Here is a 9267-nt window from a genome sequence, read left to right as displayed (position 1 = left end):
CAAGATATTCATTCGTACCCAAGAACATGATGAATGTGATGATTAAGTGACGTTCATTATCATTCTCACTTATGAACGCACGTGATTGACAACCACTTCCGTTCTACATGCAACCGAGCTTGAATGTGTATCTCTTAGATTCCCCAACAGAATCTTCGTGGTATAAGCTAGATAGATGGCGGCATTTATGAGGATCCGGAAAGTCTCACCTTGTCTGTGGTATTCCGAGTAGGATTCCGGTAATGAATGACTGTGACGTGCTTCAAACTTGCAAGTGCTGGGCGTTAGTGACAGACGCAAAAGAATCAAGGGATTCTATTCCAGTAGGAGCGGGAACCAACTAGTGATTAGCCGTGCTGTGACAGAGCGCGTGAGCGTAGTTTTCACTGCGAGGATGGGATGTAGCCTTCGGCCAGGTGAAGCCTCCAGACGATTAGCCATGCGAGTGACAGCCGCATAGGATCATTTTCCCGAGAGGATTGAAAGTAGCCACAGCTGATGGTGAACCCCTATACAAAGCTTGCCATGGAAAGGAGTAAGAAGGATTGAGTTGAAGCAGTAGGAGAGCAGGCGTCCTTGAGCCATGCAGCATCTCCATTCGCTTATCTGAAATTCCCACCAATGAATCTGCATAAGTCTTCTATCCTTTTATTTAATCTATTCTTTTATCTTTATTTTCGAAACCCATAAACCATTTTAATCTGCCTAACTGAGATTTACAAGGTGACCATAGCTTGTTTCATACCAACAATCTCTGTGGGATCGACCCTTACTCACGTAAGGTTTATTACTTGGACGATCCAGTACACTTGCTGGTTAGTTGAACGGAGTTGTGAATTTAACCAAGAGACACAATAGTTTTTGTGTATATGCCAAAGAGCCAATATTGATGATCACAATTTCGTCCACCAGGGGTCATTGTTGGGATTTCTAGTAGTACTTCCCATGTAATTGACCTGTTCAGAAGAGGCTTGAGTATAATCATAGTTATCATTCTGCACAAAATTACCTGTCATGTCATACGAGGCTTCTTGAGGGGAATTTCGGGGTTGATAGCTGAGACTTGCATGCCACCCTTCTGTTGAGTAAGAAGATTTATTTGTTGAGACATAAGCTTGTTCTGAGCAAGAATAGCATTAAGAGTTTCCACTTCCATGACACCCTTCTTCTGAGGAGCCTTAGAGTTCACAGGATTCCTGTTAGAGGAGTATAAATATTGGTTGCTAGCAACTAATTCAATAAGCTCAATAGTCTCCTTCGGTGTCTTCTTCTTGTGCAATGAACCTCCTGCAGAATTATCTAAGCACATTTTGGATATTTCACCCAAGCTTTCATAAAATATGTCTATTTGTGTCCATTTGGAGAACATGTCTGGAGGGCATTGCCTAGTCAGTAGCTTGTATCTCTCCCAAGCTTCATAAAGAGTCTCACCATCCTTCTGTCTGAAGGTCTGAACCTCCATCCTAAGCTTAGTCAGCTTCTTTGGTGGGAAAAATTTTGTGAGAAACTCAGTAACCACTTTGTTCCAAGTATCCAAACTGTCCTTTGGTTGAGAATCTAGCCATAGTTTTTCTCCATCCCTCAGAGCAAACGGGAAGAGCATGAGTTTGTACACCTCTGGGTTTACTCCATTTGTTTTCACGGTGTCACAAATTTGCAAAAAACTAGAGATAAACTGATTTGGGTCTTCGTGGGGAAGGCCATGATACTGACAATTTTGTTGCACCAAGGTGACCAGTTGAGGCTTCAACTCAAAGTTGTTCGCAGCAATAGGGGGCACCACAATGCTTTTTCCATAAAGATCCGAAGTAGGGGTAGAATAAGAGCCAAGCACTCTCCTTTGTTGATCATCCCCATTCGGATTTGCCATATTGACATTAGCATTATTATTGAGATCCATAGTGGATTTTGTAGCCTTGTAAAATCTTGCTTGTTGTAAACGCCGCCTAAAAGTCCTTTCAGGTTCAGGATCAAAGTCTAAGTGATGTTCTTTGTCTCTGTTCCTGCGCATAAACAACCAGAAAACAAGAAAGAATGGGAATCTCTACGTTAGAGTGCAGAGAATTCCCAGTGAGGTAACCTGTGTAAAGAGATAAAAATATTGAATAAAATAAATAGAAGGAAACTAATAATTAGGTAACACCAAACTTAATTTCAGAAATTAAGAACAATGTTAGTGCTATTTATTTAAAATTATTATTTTTATTTTATTATTATTATTGTTATTTTTTTGAGATAAAAATAAACTAAAACTAATAAAATATAGAACGAGAGAATAAAACAATGGAAGTAAACAAAAACAAAAATAAAAGAAAGTAAAAATAGAAAGAAATAAAATTGAAATAATAAAATGAAAATAAAAACAAACGAACTAAGAAAAAAAAAGAAAGATCAAAGCAAAAGGACGTAAGGGAAACAGAGGGGACGAACGAACTGTACGGGAAATAAACTAAAAAAATTAGAAAACAAAAATTAATAATAATAAAATATAACTAATTAAAATTAAAACGCCTAATCTAAGTAATCAAACAATTAATAGTTGTTAATCACAATCAATTCCCTGGCAACGGCGCCAAAAACTTGATGCAGAATTTATAATCCACACTTACTAACCGGCAAGTGCACCGGGTCGTACCAAGTAATACCTTACGTGAGTAAGGGTCGATCCCACGAGGACTGATGGATTAAGCAACAATAGTATTTGATAAGATTAGTTAGGCAAGCAGAAAAGGGTGTTTTGGTATTCAAAGAGCATTAAACACAGACAAATAAATAAGTTGGGAATAATATAATGAGAAGATAGTTAAGGTTTCAGAGTTATCTATTTTTCCGGATTAATTTTTTTATTACTATCTAATTTAATCATGCAAGATATAATTTCATGGCAAACTATATGTGACTAGGCCCTAATTCCTTAGACCTTCCTAGTCTCCTCTAGAATTCATTAACTGCCAATTCATTGGTCAGTTAATTCCAATTAGAGGATAAAAATCAATTTCTAGTTTATATGCCACAAAAATTCTAATTACCCAAAAATAAGGGAATTATATGTCACGTATCCCATTAAATCCAAATAATTAAAATTTAGGATAATATGTTTCCAAGCTGTTGTTCAAGTAAAGAGCTTTTCCAAGTTTTACAAGAACTCAATTAGAACATGTGTCATACTTCCGTTCCACCCATATTCATAAAATAAAGAGCAAAAACAATTATTGAAATATAAATCAAAGCATGGAATAAATTAGAAAGATCAAACGAATTAATCCATTACAAATAGACAGAGCTTCTAACCTTAATAATGGAGGATTAGTTGCTCATGGTTCAGAGAAGAAAAATAAAGGTTCTGGTAACAATCTGATGCTTGTCTAAATGTACAGAGTTTCTATTTATTACTAATCCTAATAGGTTTAAAATAAAAAATTAAAAATAATATCTTTTTCTAAAAGATAAAATTTTAATTTAAATTTGAATTAATTAACAGATTTTCAGTTGATGGTTGAGGACCACTTGCTCTGTCCATTCTGCAGCTTCTAATCTGTGTTTTCTGGGCTGGAAAGTGGGTCAAAACAGCCCAAAATTCGTAACCAGTGTCATTTGTATTTTTGCAGATCGCGCATGTGACGCGTCCGCGTCGTGCACGTGCTTGCGTCATTTGTGTATATTCCAGTCCACGCGTTCGCGTCATTGCGATTTCTCCATTCCGCGCGGTCGCGTGAGCCATGCGTCCGCGTCGGTCTTCGCTGGTCATCTCTTTGGTTTCTTCTTTTTCTCTGCAGAAACTTCATCAAATCCCTCCGAATGCTACATAAAATAAATAAATTTGCACAAAACTCAAAATAGCATCCATAGTGGCTAAAATATAATTAATTCTTAATTAAACTCAACAAATTAGATGCAAATTCACTAGGAAAAGATAGATAAAATGCTCACGCATCACACACCTGAATGAGAACAATGTTTGCACCCTGTTTATGAGCATCTCTAACCAGCCTGGAGCAAACAAAAGCATCACATATCATACATTTCACTTTTGTGATTGAATAATATATACATAGTCTCGTATCAGCACATATAAGAAATAGGAAATGAATAACAAAGCTCGACAAATAAAATAGAAGTCAAAAACACATATAAAACTAAAGTAATCTTTTAAATATAAATTGCAAGTCAAAAAAAAATAGGAAACTCTTAATGACGATCCTTTATGAACTAACATTGAGATTGCCAATTCATTTGGGAAAAGGTTGCTCAACGATTGATCGAGTTAATCTTACAACCCATTATCAGTTACTTTCGAAGTTCAGAAAACTTTGTTGTATCTCCAATCAATAACCATCTGATTAAATTACAGCTCAGTTATCTAGTTACTAGTTAATTAGTTTGTTAGTCTATTTTATGTTTATTTGCAGGAGATCTGTAGCCGTATATATGCTATATTCTTTCCAATATTGAATGGCACCTTGATTTATTCAAGAACAGCAATAACCAATGGCAAACCCGTAGTGTAATAAGAACGACATTGATACTCAGGAACATGGCATATGGAAACATCAAATGCTGATTCAAACTCCGTGGCAAAGTTCAAACAACAGCAGTACATATTCTTGCATATATAAAGATTATTTGAGCAGGACAAATAAACCATTAACAGCAAATAATTTTAAACTGACATGACAACTACTTATGTTAACATAAGGATTTCCCAACTTGTAAAAATGACAAGTTAAGCAATGTCAATCTCCCTTGTGCACACACACTACTCCAAGGAAGCTATTACATCTCATATGGCATATGGAATTCAATTCTAATGTTCATACTATTTGTTCAAAATGTGAACTATATTCAGATGATTCAAGAGCTAAAAGATATTCTTTGAACATGGGCAACTCATAAACTAGCTAAAAGGGATTCTTTGAACATGGGCAACTCATAAACTAGTATAGCAAGGTCGATATTTCCGAAAATGAATTCAATTCCAAACATGGGTTTCATGAGCCCAGATCAAAACACAATTGATTGAAAGAGAATAAGGTAAGAAGACAACCTTTCGGCAGTGTCAACATTGATATCGACATCGTTGGTGCAGGCAAACTGCAGTGCTGATTCCACCATGTTCCTGCCCATGCCCTCTATCTGCAGCAGCAAAACATCGCAAAACAGAGCAAGAATATTTGTAAGCAATACAGCAATAATGATAAAACGGTAGAAGCAAGATATATTAATTATAACTCAAGGTTCCAAAAATTGGACATCAAACCTCATGTATCTATATATTCTATTATAACCTTATTTGCATTAACTCTCTTAGCCTTTGGCACTGCCATTAGAGGAGCTTAAATGCCACACATAAAAAGAGGCAAAAACACAGAGAGAATCACTACCTTGCAGAACAGAGGAGAGGAGACTGAGACTGAGGGAGTGGAAAACACGAACAATGAAGATATGCGTTTAGGGTTTTTGGTTTCAAATTTAAAAAACACAAAATAAAATTGGGTGATAGATATCTCAAAATTCAATTTCTGAAAATTAAATTCACGTATGTGCTATGGCATCTCTATCTCCATTTACTCAAACAGAATATTCTCGCAAAGAAAGTGCAGTCATAATTGATTGATCGTTCATGATAAAATATTCCCATAATAATTTCTGAAACACATTGATGCATCTTAAATATTAATATTTTATTTTTTTAAGACAACAAAATTAAATATTAATTTTTTATTTTTTTAACAAATTAAATACCAATTTTTAAACATCATATCAATTACCTAGCAATTACATGGGGTTTTGAGTGAAAAAAAAGAAAAAACAACAAAATTAGAAAAAAATTAAAAAAAATCCTAAATTATAATACAAACGACAAATCCAAGGTCTTTTAACAGAAGGTTAACACCCTTCCCCTGCTTCTCTATCTCGAAAGGCTGAGAACAATTTCATTCAGATCTATTTCAAATCAAAGGATATATACAATGAGAACGATTTCCATCGATGATAACAATTTCTATTAGATACAATGAGAACAATTCCATCAACAAGAACAATTTTCGTCAAATCTATATATTACAAATTGCTCCTACAAAAACCTTACAATAATAATTATTATGGACTTACCGGACTTGCTGGATACCGGATGGTGAAGAGGCTGATGACTGCGATGAAGACGATCTTGCTGGAGGCGCCAGAGACTGGACTGCAAGCTGCGACGGAGGGCGCGCTGGAGTCTGGAGGTGGCGACGAAGATCTGGATGGAGGCTACGCGATTCTCCTCGGGTTTGTTGGGCGTAGTGACAGACGCAAAAGAATCAATGGATTCTATTCCGACATGATCGAGAACCGATAGATGATTAGCCGTACTGTGACAAGAGCATTTGGACCATTTTCACTGAGAGGATGGGAAGTAGCCATTGACAACGGTGATGCCCTACATACAGCTTGCCATGGAAAGGAGTATGAAGGATTGGATGAAAGCAGTAGGAAAGTAGAGATTCAGAAGGGACAAGCATCTCCATACACTTATCTGAAAGTCTCATCAATGAATTACATAAGTATCTCTATCTTTATTTTATGCTTTATTTATTATTATTATTTTCGAAACCTTTATAACCATTTGAATTCGCCTAACTGAGATTTACAAGAAGACCAAAGCTTACTTCATACCAACAATCTCCGTGGGATCAATCCTTACTCACGTAAGGTTTATTACTTGGACGACCCAGTGCACTTGCTGGTTAGTTGTGCGAAGTTGTGACAAAGTGTGATTCACGTTTGAGAGCGCTACCAAGTTTTTGGTGCCACTGTTGATGATCACAATTTCATGCACCAAGTTTTTGGTGCCATTGCTGGGGATTGTTCGAGTTTGGACAACTGACGATTCATCTTGTTGCTCAGATTAGGTAATTTTCTTTTCAAAAAATTTTTTCAAAAATCTTTCAAAAAAAATTTCTTTACTTTCATTTTCAAAAATATAATTTTCAAAAAATACAAAAAAATTAGAAAATCATAAAATCAAAAAAAATATTTTGTGTTTCTTGTTTGAGTCTAGAGTCAAATTTTAAGTTTGGTGTCAATTGCATGTTTTTAAAATTTATGCATTCTTTTTTCGAAAATTCATGCATGTGTTCTTCATGATCTTCAAGTTGTTCTTGATAAGTCTTCATGTTTGATCTTTAAATTTTTTTGTTTTGTGATTTTTGTTATTTTTCATATGCATTTTTGCATTCATAGTATCTAAGCATTAAAAATTTCTAAGTTTAGTATCTTGCATGTTTTTCTTTTCTTGAAAATTTTCAAAAATAAGTCTTGATGTTCATCTTGATCTTCAAAGTGTTATTGGTATTCATCTTGACATTCATAGTGTTCTTGCATGCATCATGTGTTTTGATTCATAATTTTCATGTTGTGAGTCATTTTTGTGTTTTTCTCTCTCATCATAAAAAATTCAAAAATCAAAAAATATCTTTTCCTTATTTCTCTCATAAATTTCGAAATCTTTGGGTTGACTTAGTCAAAAATTTTTAAAATTAGTTGTTTCTTGTTAGTCAAGTCAAGATTTCAATTTTAAAAATCCTATCTTTTTAAAACCTTTTCAAAAATCAAATCTTTTCATTTTTCTTTTATGACTTTCGAAAATTTAAAAAAATATTTTTCAAAATCTTTTTCTTATCTTTATTTCATAATTTTCGAAAACTTTACTAACAATTAATGTGATTGATTCAAAAATTTGAAGTTTGTTACTTTCTTGTTAAGAAAGGTTCAATCTTTAAATTCTAGAATCATATCTTTTAGTTTCTTGTTAGTCAAGTAATCAATTTTAATTTTAAAAATCAAATCTTTTTCAATCATATCTTTTTCAATCATAGCTTTTTCAAAATCAATTTCAAAATTTTTTCTAACTTCTTATCTTTTCAAAATTTATTTTCAAATCTTTTTCAACTAACTAATTGACTTTCTGTTTGTTTCTTATCTTTTTCAAAACCACCTAACTACTTTTCTCTTTCTAATTTTCGAAAATGCCTCCCTCTTTTTCAAAATTCTTTTAATTAACTAATTGTTTCAAATTTTAATTTTAATTTTAATTTTAATTCTTCTCTTAATTTTTGAAAATCACTAATTTTTCAAAAATAATTTTCGAATTCTCTCTCTCATCTTCTTATATTTATTTATTCAATTACTAACACTCCTCTTCATCTCAAAATTCGAACCCTCTCTTCCCCTATGTGTTCAAATTTTTCTCTTCTCCTTCTTCTATTCTTTTATTCTTATACTCATATAAAAGAATCTCTCTACTGTGGTAAAGAGGATCCCTATTATTATTTTCTGTTCCCTTCTTTTTCATATGAGCAGGAGCAAGGACAAGAATATTCTGTTTAAAGCAGATCCTGAACCTAAAAGGACTCTGAAGAGGAAACTAAGAGAAGCTAAATTACAACAATCCAGAGACAACTTTACATAAATTTTTGAAAAGGAAGAGGAGATGGCAGCCGAAAATAATGACAACAATAATAACGTAAGGAGGATGCTTGGTGATTATACTACACCCACTTCCAAGTTGATGGAAGAAGCATCTCAATCCCTACCATTGGAGCAAACAATGTTGAGCTGAAGCCTCAACTAGTTGCTCTAATGCAACAGAACTACAAGTTTCATGGACCTCCTTCAGAAGATCCCTACCAGTTTTTAACTGAGTTCTTGCAGATCTGTGAGACTGTTAAGACTAATGGAGTAGATCCTAAAGTCTACAGGCTCATTGGTGCACGAAATTGCAATCACACTTTTGCAACCCCGCACAACTAACTAGCAAGTGCACTGGGTCGTCCAAGTAATACCTTACGTGAGTAAGGGTCGATCCCACGGAGATTGTCGGCTTGAAGCAAGCTATGGTTATCTTGTAAATCTTAGTCAGGATATCAGAAATTATCAGGATTGATTGTGAAAAGTAAAAGAACATGAAATAAGTACTTGTTTTGCAGTGATAGAGAATAGGTTGAGGTTTTGGAGATGCTCCATCTTCTGAATCTCTGCTTTCCTACTGTCTCCTTCTTCAAGCACGCAAGGCTCCTTCCATGGCAAGCTGTATGCAAGGGTTTCACCGTTGTCAGTGGCTACCTCCCATCCTCTCAGTGGAAATGTTCAACGCACCCTGTCACGGCACGGCTATCCATCTGTCGGTTCTCAATCAGGCCGGAATAGAATCCAATGATTCTTTTGCGTCTATCACTACCGCCCCGCCTTCAGGAGTTTGAAGCTCGTCACAGTCATTCAATCATT

The 9267-nt window shown here is 34.8% G+C and overlaps 1 non-coding gene and 1 pseudogene across 1 annotated transcript; one reads left to right on the top strand and one right to left on the bottom strand.

Annotated features, from left to right (window-relative positions):
* Positions 1 to 5533, bottom strand: part of LOC107484689 (N-carbamoylputrescine amidase-like) — an 81819-nt pseudogene extending 76286 nt beyond the window's left edge.
* Positions 1365 to 1471, top strand: LOC127747235 (small nucleolar RNA R71). Its single transcript, XR_008009037.1, has one exon. It is a non-coding gene; the product is annotated as a small nucleolar RNA R71 (small nucleolar RNA).
* Positions 5534 to 9267: the final 3734 nt, after the last annotated feature.

The sequence above is a fragment of the Arachis duranensis genome, chromosome 4, assembly GCF_000817695.3.
Source record: "Arachis duranensis cultivar V14167 chromosome 4, aradu.V14167.gnm2.J7QH, whole genome shotgun sequence".
Classification (NCBI taxonomy): domain Eukaryota; kingdom Viridiplantae; phylum Streptophyta; class Magnoliopsida; order Fabales; family Fabaceae; genus Arachis; species Arachis duranensis.
The sequence above is the reverse complement of the archived record's forward strand: the minus strand, read 5'-3'. Positions and strand labels throughout refer to the sequence as shown.